Source organism: Gadus macrocephalus, chromosome 15 (assembly GCF_031168955.1).
Source record: "Gadus macrocephalus chromosome 15, ASM3116895v1".
Classification (NCBI taxonomy): domain Eukaryota; kingdom Metazoa; phylum Chordata; class Actinopteri; order Gadiformes; family Gadidae; genus Gadus; species Gadus macrocephalus.
In genome coordinates, this window is record NC_082396.1 from 24584161 (window position 1) to 24596660 (window position 12500).

A 12500-nucleotide genomic window follows, 5' to 3' on the forward strand; every position below is an offset into this window, starting at 1 on the left:
ATTCCTCGTGAATCTTAGCAACTGTAAGGATCTCAGGTTGATTTACATGCTGTTGCTGATGCTACATCAGGAGGCTACCTACTGCTAACCGTAACAGCTGGGGTGTTGTAGCTCTGCGATACTGTATGTGCTATAAGCGGCATGTGATGATCTCAGGACTGTAGACAGAGCCTCGCTAGTTATTTGCTCTGCGTTAGATAATCGGTTTGATATTCAGGTTGTGTTCTGGGTGTCAGTGTGTTCTCTTCTCCCTGTTTCTGCATGGGATAACTGTCGGATACTCTCGTCCCATGACCAAAAATATAAAGGTTAGGCTAACTTGAAATGTGAAATTACCATTGGTATGAATGGCATATGCTATATGTCACATCATAAGGGACTGAAGCCCCATTTGGAGCAGATTATAACTTCATGTCTAAAGGAAGTGGTGAAACATTTCCTTTCAAACTGTTTTAATAGATAAATGTTCTGTTATGGTCCTTTTCTACCATAATGTTACAATTTTTGAGTTGTGTTTTTCTTCTTAGTCATGTGATGATTTGATGTCTTGATGTGGGATCCGGTTTTAAGTTAATCTCCCAATCGTGTGTATTCTTGTTATATTCCCTCTTTCCTTCACTAGGCTCTCGTCAATGGTAACAGGCTTGGGTGTTCTGTATTAAATTCTGATGGGATTGTCCTAAGGCCACATCATTGGATTGTAGAGGATTAGACTCGTCATGGTCTCCCTGTTGTCTAGCCTCACTAAATCATGTCATTGGTTTTGTTCTGATAAATTGAAAGCAAGTAAGCAATTAAGTAAGTTATTAAGTAAGACAGTAGGTAAGTAAGTTAGCAAGTCAGTTGATAAGGTGATAAGTAAGCATACTTACTTACTTTCTTATTTAAAAAATTAAAAATAAACACCTTTGTTTGTTGCTGGTGTTTTAATTTCTGGATGTGGTTGAACTCATATTGTAAGTTTTGAAAAATAATGAAATAAAGACTTTTTGATAAAAAAATTAAAATGTAATGTTTTTTCATGATTTGCATTAGAAGCATTATCATGCATATACAGTGAGTCACCATTGTTGCATGAAATACAATGGAACTTGGATATTCATGGTTTTGTTTTATGAGATTTATGTCCTGTTTTCATCCATGCGAACGTAACCCAACATTGTTTTTGTTTTAAACTGTTCATTCATCTTAATGTCAATATCTCAGGAACTGACACATTTGTGATTTTGCCTATTCGTCAAATCAACCTTGCTTTAGGAACTATATTTGATGCTGATGTCCATCTTTGGTTTGATTTGGATTGCTCTCAGTGCCTGCAACTCTTTCCCTATTCTGCTAGCTGCAAAACGTTGTAAATACTTAAATATAAAACATGACCACATTAACTGGACTATTTCCATTCTTTCAATAGACCTGCTGTTGTACTATTCTGTGTTTTCCAAATTTACAAAACCACAGAGACAAAACCATGCCAACAATTATAACAAACTAAACGGGGTCTTCTGTATAGTAACAACGATCCTGATGTTCAGTTGTGGAGATGGTGTAACTTTTAGGCCTACTTTTAGCCTGGTCTACTTTATAAATCCACCTAGAGAGTCGAAGTCCCGGACACCAGGAGGTGTATTCAATATATCACAGGAATAATACTGTTCCATGCTCAGCCGCCCCTAATGGCCATGTAGCCTGCTGATAAGCCGTCACTTTCCGCACTTGCTGCTCACTCCATTTTAACCTTGTCCGGCGATTTCAATGGATTTTATATACTAAAACCTAGAAGTAGCCGAGATGGAGCTGTATACGGACTATTCCTACGATCGAGGGTAAAATGTTGAAGAGGGTTGAATCAATAGTTAATGGGGGTGGTGGAAACGTAATGACATTGAAGAATGTCGTTTCAACCTCGGGGGAGTCTGAGCAGTTGCACAAAGTCTTGCTCGTGTGTGCGGATGAAGGACCATGGCCACGGTGACGGCGGCTCTGAGTTCAGCCACCGGTAGGCCTACTTCTGTATTCATGGTTTCGCAGGTCGGAGACACGCCCTGACTTTCAGTTTAGGCCTATATTATATTGCAGATCATCACTTATTATAGATCAGCCAAAGTGAAACGTCATCAGATGCCATCTGACGTAATTTGGATTTAGTTAGACGTGCAAATTAGTGAAATTAAGTATTTATAACAGAAATAGGCCTATACCGTGTATACAAATAAACCGCATCACAGTGCAACAATATCAACATGCTTCCATCGATAATTGGCTTCGGTTTCAAAGCTGCAACCGCGCCATCTCGTGGCGAGAGGGCGCTATCAATTCCCGAGGACCAGCGGCTTCTTGCAAGTGACGTAGAAGCGCTACTGTTTTTTTGTCACCCTTTTACGAAAAAAGTGCCAATGTAGACGGCAGGAACCTCAGCATCAGATGCACGTCGAGCTCCCTCGCTACGTGGACCACGGGGCGGACAGAAAGGACTGAATGCGTTTCACTTGTAGCTGGTAAAGTTGAGGTGGGGCGACATACGACCCGCAGCGAGCGTCCTCACGGCTGTCTGGAGCGTCAGTTTGCCGCTCTTCAGCAGAGGTAATTTGTTGCTCTCGTGTTCGGGTTCCTTGCCGACGACTGGGGACCGGGTTTGATTTCTGCCAAGCCGATAATAAAGGGACCAGGGAAGACACGGACACAATCAAGGTAACATGCAGTACTTTATTGTGCAGTCCTTTATGATTTGAGTGGAATATTGCAAAAATATTGAAATATTTTCCGTCTATCGGATAATCTTAAAGTTGAACCCCGATGTATCGACAGGTACCTTGGCGATTTGGCACCATTCATATTACACTTATTTTAATTCTGGATTGGATGCATGCCTAATGATACAGCGCGGCTGAGCGTAGAGGAGTAGAACATGCATGGCTATTCTAACAAAATATATTAACGAGGCACTCTGTCTTAATAGACTGTCGTTGTTAAGAGACAACGTAGGCCTATGGGTTCGCGTGTGAAGATCTTATATTCATACAACATAACCCCTGGCATGAGTAATAACATGAGTGAATTGAGTTTGACACCGTCTAGACATGGCTAAAGTAAAGCAAAGACCTCGACATCTCTGTTTCAAATAAAAATAATGATAATGATCATAGTTCTACTACCAATAATAATGATAAGAAGAATACAATTATAATTATTATTTATTATTATTATTATTATTAATAATAATAATAATAATAATAATAATAATAATAATAAACAAACATAATAATGGCTAATATGAACAATACCATATGAAGTAAAGTGTTCTACCAGACGTATGATACAGTTCAGGTGGTGGCGACACTCAGGGAGCAGGAATAGTGACGGTTGCGAATGAAACACTGGTACTACACCTTTTTTTGCTTTCCCAGAAAACCTTGATGGATTTAGGTCACAAGTAAGTTCTACATTCGTACGATAAAATTCAATAAGACAGGCCTCAAGCAATCTTTTTTCAGTGAATGACGGGGAAAGAAATACTCTCCTTTTTCTCATTGCTGCAATTAGAGGACACAATTTCCCACCGTTTAGCGCTGTGTTCTGTTTTCAAGTTGAGCATCATTAAATCAATGCCTTCTCAACCTTGTCAAATCCCACCAGCTCCCACCGTCTAAACCCGTCTAAACCCTTTAAATCCCATCTTCCTCGAGCTGCTCTGAGCTGAAGTCAACCAATACTGGATTTACATAAATGTAAATGTTGTGAGGATGATATCGCTGGGCCACCAGAATGATACATATAATATATTATTCATCAACATACGTACTCTCTCTTACAGATTTGACTCATTACAAGGGGAGGTTTGTTGTAAAGGGCTGATGTCACGTTTGAACACCAGTCAACAGAAAGCAGCATATGAAGCAGCTGCCTGAGGAGAATGCCTGAAGCCATGCCTTCAAGGCTTCACTTTGGTCATGCTCTTTTCCTTGGAAATGTTAAGGAACCGCGGGTGCATGCAGGCAGGTAGGACCCAAACGCAGACGGTATTTCAGGAAACGGCACTTTATTCAAGCCTAAGGCACAGGAATCAGGGAACTCGGGAGACAACTCGGAACTCGGGAGACTACAGGGAACTCGGAAGACGACAGGGAACACGGCACACGCAAGACTAACCACCAACACTAACCACAGCAAACCACGATAAACCACAATGACAGCACCAGGAACAAAGGAAAGACGAGGGCTTAAATAACAAACACAACGAGCAACAGCTGAGACACATTAGGGGAGGGAACAGTAATCAACACAGGAGGGAAAACCAGGGAAACACACACACCCTGACAGTACCCCCCCCTTAAGGGTCGACTCCCAGGCGACCCACGACAAGCAAAAAAAACAAAGAAAGTCAAACCCAAAACGGGTGGGTGGAGGGGCGCCAGGAGGGGGGAATCAAAAAAAAATAAATGGACTGGGGCAGAGCCGAGGGACGTCAAGCGGGCGGCCAGAAAACTGCCCCAGGGCATGGCAGGGAGCCTCAGGCGGACGGCCTGGGGGGCAAGCAGAGGCAGAGTGGAGGCGGAACCCTTCCGGAGGCCGGCGGCAAGGACGATGAGGGCTCAGTCCCTCAGGAGACCTGCAGTGGCGCAGAACCCCCTCAGAAGGCCGGCAGCGGTGAAGGCGGAACCCTTCAGGAGGCCGGCGAAGGCGAGGTAGAGGGCGGGTCCCCTCAAGAGGAAGGCCAGGTAGAGGGCGGGTCCCCTCAGGAGGCAGGCCAGGTAGAGGGCGGGTCCCCTCAGGAGGCAGGCCAGGTAGAGGGCGGGTCCCCTCAGGAGGCAGGCCAGGTAGAGGGCGGGTCCCCTCAGGAGGCAGGCCAGGTAGAGGGCGGGTCCCCTCAGGAGGCAGGCCAGGTAGAGGGCGGGTCCCCTCAGGAGGCAGGCCAGGTAGAGGGCGGGTCCCCTCAGGAGGCGGGCCAGGTAGAGGGCGGGTCCCCTCAGGAGGCGGGCCAGGCAGAGGGCGGGTCCCCTCAGGAGGAGGGCCAGGCAGAGGGCGGGTCCCCTCAGGAGGAGGGCCAGGCAGAGGGCGGGTCCCCTCTGGTGGCAGGCCAGGTAGGGGGCGGGTCCCCTCCGGTGGACAGGGTAGAGGGCGGGTCCCCTCTGGTGGAAGGCCAGGCAGAAGGCGGGTCCCTTCTGGTGGAAGGCCAGGTAGAGGGCGGGTCCCCTCCGGTGGAAGGCCTTGAAGGGGAACCCCCCTCGGGAAGGAGTGGAGGAGGGCCCCCACAGGCAGGAGCGGGGAGCGTGCCTCCCCTGGACGGTCTGGAGGGCGGACCCCCTCCGGCGGACAGGGTAGAGGGCGGGTCCCCTCTGGTGGAAGGCCAGGCAGAGGGCGGGTCCCCTCTGGTGGAAGGCCAGGTAGAGGGCGGGTCCCCTCCGGTGGAAGGCCTTGAAGGGGAACCCCCCTCGGGAAGGAGTGGAGGAGGGCCCCCACAGGCAGGAGCGGGGAGCGTGCCTCCCCTGGACGGTCTGGAGGGCGGACCCCCTCCGGCAGGAGCAGAGGCCGGTCCCCCTCTGGAAGGAGCAGGGGGCGGGCCCCCTCAGGCAGGAGCGGAGGGCGGACCACCTCAAGCAGGCGAAGAGGCCGGTCCCCCTCTGGAAGGCTAGGAGTGGGGTGAGGAACCGGACAGGGCTCGGGGACCGGAGTCAATGCGGAAGCTAGAGTACCAGGAGGAACCGGGTGGCACCCCCAACCCTTACAGCGCTCCATTGTCTTCCTTGTTTTGGCTACTAAATCCTCCAACTTACGGTCAAATTGAGCGTCCGCTGGGTCCCATAGTGGTGCTGTCATTCTGTTAAGGAAGAACTGCGGGTGCATGCAGGCAGGTAGGACCCAAACGCAGACGGTATTTCAGGAAACGGCACTTTATTCAAGCCTAAAGGCTAAGGCACAGGAATCAGGGAACTCGGGAGACAACTCGGAACTCGGGAGACTACAGGGAACTCGGAAGACGACAGGGAACACGGCACACGCAAGACTAACCACCAACACTAACCACAGCAAACCACGATAAACCACAATGACAGCACCAGGAACAAAGGAAAGACGAGGGCTTAAATAACAAACACAACGAGCAACAGCTGAGACACATTAGGGGAGGGAACAGTAATCAACACAGGAGGGAAAACCAGGGAAACACACACACCCTGACAGGAAATGTGTTTTCATTCAATTGTATTGATGATTTAGGCCGTTTAATGTGCAGCTTTTATTGTCTGCAATCGGTCCAGCTATAAAAACCAGACACCAAATATAACATGCGTCTGTCTTGAGATCAGAGTACAGGTACATTATGTCATGCATGACATAGAACATGTAGCACATGTAACATCGCCCCACTGAAGGACAGTGACACAGTCACACAAAGGAACAGGGCTGGCTAGCCTGCACTGTCCTGCTTCATAATGACATCTAATCCTTGGCAATTCCATCTCAAAGCAAAGTAAAACTTGTGCCAGTAAAGGTTCACATCCTGAGCTCTGCGGTTGCACCTGTGGCGTTTCCGCCCCACAAGCTGAAGAAAAGACTCGCAGGAATACATTTAATTAATCATTCAGCACCCACCGAAAGGAGATCAGGTTTTAAATTTGGATTTGGAGGTGGTTTGAGATTGGCAGTGGATAAATCCCAGCTGTTGTAGCGTAATGGTACAAGAGGCTATGGTTAATGTCCTGAGACATTTACACGCCTTTGAGTGATTTACCTGTGTCTAATGATGCAAATGACTATCTTGGCAAAGGTGCCACATTCCTTCTTTCATCGCCCGAAATTGTTAGTCAGCACTCACTGGCTTGTCAGATTAACAAGCCACACAGCCGTTGGTCTTTTAATTGCAAAGCATAGACTACTTAAGTTAGCATTTGCCACCATTGGCCATGTTTAGTTGTCGCCATTTCCTTTTTCCACTGCAACTTGATTTGTCCAGTATGCAAATATGTATTTCATGTATTGATTTCCAATGAAATGGCATTCCTAGGAGGAACCAATAGAGGGCCTTATAGGGAACTGTAGCAAGGAAACTAATGTGCTTGTAAAGATGCAGGATTGCTTTCGACTGGGATAAAGCTGAGATTGCCAGCCCTGATTTCCATACTGTTAAAATTTTAAGTGTTAAGCTTCTAAAATAACACACCCAGAATGAATTATATGCAGCATTTCTGGCTGAAATATTCATCTTAGTATTTATTAGGAGACAAGGTTAGGCATTTATTTGATATGTACTTAATTTCTACTCAAATGATAATCATCTATGGGACCACTCCAGAATAAATATGCAATTTATATTTAATGCCTATAGCACAATTAAAAGTAATATCTCTCATGTCTAACAGATGTTAAAACAACATTAGCCACATAATTATTATGGTCCTGCTTGCCAAGTCCATAGCAAGATAATTGAATTAATGAGGTTTCTTAACGTACACTATTGGCCAGGGAGTAACTTAAAGGAATTCAGCGGCTTAATGTGAAAGCTCTGTTGGCACTGATATGAATCACACAAAATAAAATCATCTAGACTTGGTTCATAACATCTTAAGAATGACGTATCGAGGTGTTTAATCGCATTAATTACTTATCTCCATTGGAGTCGGACCACAGTGTTGGAATGGCAGGTATTCAGTTGTATATCATTATATATAAAATATTATTGATTATTAGCAATAAGGCTTTTAAGGAAGGCATATTTAATGATCCACAACTGAACAAACCAAGGCAGTTTACAGTTTTGAAATAAATAGCCCCTGCTACACCAGAAAAGTCGTATTTACCGGTGTACCAGTTTTGTCTGACTTCAAAATGTGTAGAACTATATTGAATTGAGGCTGCCAGTGGTCAAAATTGCCTTTGTACCAGCCACATGAACCCACACACACACACACACACACACACACACACACACACACACACACACACACACACACACACACACACACACACACACACACACACACACACACACACACACACACACACACACACACACACACACACACACACACACACACATCACTGCATTGTTAGAGAAAACATTAGATTTTACAGTCAGTCAGACCATAAAGACCTGTTCAGATGTGGCATGCTATAAACGTCAGCTTCCATGAGTGCAACCAGATGAGATACCTTGAAAGGAAAGGAAAGATTCAATGAGGCAACATGTGGAATGCTCTCATTACCAACCCAGCTGTCCAAAACAGTGCAATTCCCTGGTACACATAACCCATTACCCACATGCACACTGCAATGCTTTGTCTGGCAATGCAGTTAACATAGAACGTGAACGAATTATGTATTTTTCACACTATGTTGTTTGTGAGCTCGAAACGTAACCCAATACATCTCACTAAAAACCACAGCATAGTTTAGCAATTGTGTGGCTAAATGTACAACAATATATATATGTTTAGAATATGGGTCTTCATTTGCAGGAAACACCAGACCAGGAATAGTTGTACATTTTTAGTTCGGTACAATGTGCTTTGCACACATCGGGCCCAGGGAATGATCACAGCCTTTTCTAATTAAGAATACTCTGTTTGGTTGCTAAGAATCTCCTCAGGCCATCAGTCCTGTGCTTCTCTGTATCGATAGCTGGCTGTGTATTCTGCTCTGATAATAAACACAGGGAGGCTCAGAGAATGGAGCCAAAGTGAAACTGAAGCAAGGGCTGCTCGAGCACTAGGGGTGGAAAACACAGCAACACAACAGCTGTTTGTGTGGTCGTTGCGTATTTTACAGAGCTTCATATTGCTGGCCGCCTACAGAGTCCTTCTACATATTCGGGTTGGTAAATGTTGTTCTTTGCCTGCCAACCCTTACCGTTATTAACCAATTCATACCACAACCACACATATTTAAGCATACATTTTTTGTTAGCATAACAGTTTCAGAAATGTAAGCTCCTTCTAAAGTGGTGCTTCAGAAGCTCATCTATGATTATGCAACTTGCAACGCCCACTCTTCTCGAAACTAACCATTTGTTTGCGCTAGGCCAACTCGATGTCCTTTGCAATTAGCGAGAAACAGTGAGTGCGGTAAAATACAAAGTCACAGGCAGAACCCAAATCAGCATTTCACAGGCGGCCTTCCCAACTCCATCGCTGTCTGCTATCATTTGTCGACATCGGTCAAATGCAAGCTTGGCTCATCGTTAGTTTTCATGGTGTTGCATGATGCTCAATTCAGTGAATCCTCGGATTTGTGTGTGTGTGTGTGTGTGTGTGTGTGTGTGTGTGTGTGTGTGTGTGTGTGTGTGTGTGTGTGTGTGTGTGTGTGTGTGTGTGTGTGTGTGTGTGTGTGTGTGTGTGTGTGTGTGTGTGTGGCGGAGGGGGCGGGGGGTCCATGCTTTAAGAATGTTTAAACAGCCCTCTACACCCAGCTTCTCCCACCACGGTTCATCCCAGACTCTAGCCATGAACCCCAACCCAAGGCTGTTGATAAGAGAAGATGGGGCTTTATTCATCGAAAAATTCTGGATGTCAGTTGACTGGAATCGTTTTTATTTGAATTCCCATGAATTTTATTCAGTACTGAACTGTTTTTGTGGGATTATCCATACTGGCAATCTGGTGATCAAACCATCCCCTTTTCAATTCCATCTTTTTATTGTCACACTGACACAGAATATATATTATACCGTTCTGGGTTTTAATAAAACATACCTTTCTCTCTTGAGGAATCATAAAACACGTTCCACTATGGCGCTACTCTATACCATTATCCACAACTTTTTTTAAGGGTGCATTTTCTTCTTCTCGACAATCTGTCAGAAAAACACAGTGTGGACCCTGGGCAGTACCGTGTCCTCCTTGGCAGAGGTAATAGCACAACAGCTCAGCCTCACCGGCGACGCTGAGGGAAAACCAAGTCTTATTTGACACACAACCCATTGGTCTCTATTAATTCCTGCCCTCTAGTACAGCTACAACTTTTCAGACTATTGCTAGGAAACATCGTGTTCAATTTGTATTTCGATCCAAAGCTCCATTAGAGGGTAATCCCTCAAATAAACCATATTTGGTCAAATATGGTTTATTACCATTAGTATGGGATATTGCAGCAAAGTCCAGGAAAGACATAATTTCCAATTAAGACAACGTATATTTGCGAACAAGACCTTAACTAGATCCAGGTGGGCTCGGACAATCAATCAATTCTAGTGCGTATCGATCCACAAAGAGGCCAATATCGAGTTGGATGGATGTTTGTTTGGATGCTTCTGTATGGATCGAGGAAAATAAAAAGAGGAGGCAAGGATGAATGTTGAGACGGACTGATGATGCATCCCAGTTTAGCCCACGAGAGACAAGGCACCAACATGCACACACACCCAGGGCAACCCAGCAGCAGTGTGTGAAAGCAGCAGCCGTGACAACAGCTGTTAAGGTGGGGAGGCTGAAGCTGAGGAAACCCAAATGAGGTTATTTTGCTAATGAGACCTTGGCTCATCTCTCTCTCTCTCAAGCCATCTCCATCTCCCTCTCTCTCTCCCTCCCTCTCCCCCCCTCTCTGCCCCTGTCTTGTGCTATTTCACTCTCTTGCTTTAACACTTCCTCTGTCTGACACTCTAGCGTGCACTCTCTCTCTCTGGCTCTCTCTCTCTGGGTCTCTCTAGTTCTCTCTCTGGGTCTCTCTAGTTCTCTCTCTGACTCTCTCTCTGGGTCTCTCTCTCTGGGTCTCTCTCTGGGTCTCTCTAGTTCTCTCTCTGACTCTCTCTCTGGGTCTCTCTCTCTGGGTCTCTCTCTGGGTCTCTCTAGTTCTCTCTCTGGGTCTCTCTAGTTCTCTCTCTGGCTCTCTCTCTGGGTCTCTCTCTCTGGGTCTTTCTCTGGCTCTCTCTCTGGGTCTCTCTAGTTCTCTCTCTGGGTCTCTCTAGTTCTCTCTCTGGCTCTCTCTCTGGGTCTCTCTCTCTGGGTCTTTCTCTGGCTCTCTCTCTGGGTCTCTCTAGTTCTCTCTCTGGGTCTCTCTAGTTCTCTCTCTGGCTCTCTCTCTGGGTCTCTCTCTCTGGGTCTCTCTCTGGGTCTCTCTAGTTCTCTCTCTGGGTCTCTCTAGTTCTCTCTCTGGCTCTCTCTCTGGGTCTCTCTCTCTGGGTCTTTCTCTGGCTCTCTCTCTGGGTCTCTCTAGTTCTCTCTCTGGGTCTCTCTAGTTCTCTCTCTGGCTCTCTCTCTGGGTCTCTCTCTCTGGGTCTCTCTCTGGGTCTCTCTAGTTCTCTCTCTGGGTCTCTCTAGTTCTCTCTCTGGCTCTCTCTCTGGGTCTCTCTCTCTGGGTCTTTCTCTGGCTCTCTCTCTGGGTCTCTCTAGTTCTCTCTCTGGGTCTCTCTAGTTCTCTCTCTGGCTCTCTCTCTGGGTCTCTCTCTCTGGGTCTTTCTCTGGCTCTCTCTCTGGGTCTCTCTAGTTCTCTCTCTGGGTCTCTCTAGTTCTCTCTCTGGCTCTCTCTCTGGGTCTCTCTCTCTGGGTCTCTCTCTGGGTCTCTCTAGTTCTCTCTCTGGGTCTCTCTAGTTCTCTCTCTGGCTCTCTCTCTGGGTCTCTCTCTCTGGGTCTCTCTCTGGGTCTCTCTAGTTCTCTCTCTGGGTTTCTCTAGTTCTCTCTCTGGCTCTCTCTCTGGGTCTCTCTCTCTGGGTCTCTCTCTGGGTCTCTCTAGTTCTCTCTCTGGGTCTCTCTAGTTCTCTCTCTGGCTCTCTCTAGTTTTCTCTGTAATTTCCTCTTGTTCTGTCCCTCTCCCTCTCATTTGTCACTATGAATCTTTCCGTCTTCTCCCTATCTGTCTGTATGTCTCAGCTGAGAGTTGCAGCTCTATCTGTATGCAACTCGTTCCGCTGCCTTCCTCAATACCAGGGCAGCTCCAAGGATTCTCTCTCCAACACAGCGAGCCAACTGTTATAGTATGGCCATATAACATTTGTCATCGCTCGATTTTTCTGCTACTACCTTGACTGCTATTAATTCTTCTTTTTCCACAGCAAATACAATATATTTATTGAACAGAAAATGTAATTAAGAATTGTTGTTTTTTTCACTGCTATGTTGTCCAGCGCATTTGGTTGTGAAAGGATTATCAAAATGTTTCCAATCATCTTTCAAACCTCTCACATTGTCTTGGATTTCCCATCAACACATTTTCCAGCGAGCCGACCTCTGACAGCTCCTGCATCGGTCTTTGGATAAGATCTGTTCGTTGAAGTTTACAAATCAGCCGAAGCTCTGCAGACCGATACATTATTGAGACCTCAGAACTGGGCAGCTCCACTCGGAGCTGGGCACTTCCAGGCTTCTGAGCACAGCTACCCATGCCCACATGGCCGTCACACAACATAAGCGTGCGTCCGTGATACATGAGTGCAACTAGACCACAGACGGTACCGCAGAGCCACCAGGTGTCTGATTTGGAGAAGGCCGTTGAAATTCTAGGAACTTCTACAGATCAGGCGAATAAATGATAGCTTCACAGTGCAGTATCAAGTGCCGTGGAAATGCAAATCGGTG

The 12500-nt window shown here is 46.2% G+C and overlaps 1 protein-coding gene across 1 annotated transcript in view; it reads left to right on the top strand.

Annotated features, from left to right (window-relative positions):
* Positions 1 to 1277: 1277 nt before the first annotated feature.
* LOC132473590 (uncharacterized) overlaps positions 1278 to 12500 on the top strand; it is a 19520-nt gene continuing 8297 nt past the window's right edge. The window contains exon 1 of the mRNA XM_060073797.1: positions 1278 to 2580. The gene's annotated coding sequence lies outside the window, so the exon portion shown is untranslated. The remainder of the gene's footprint in view (positions 2581 to 12500) is intronic.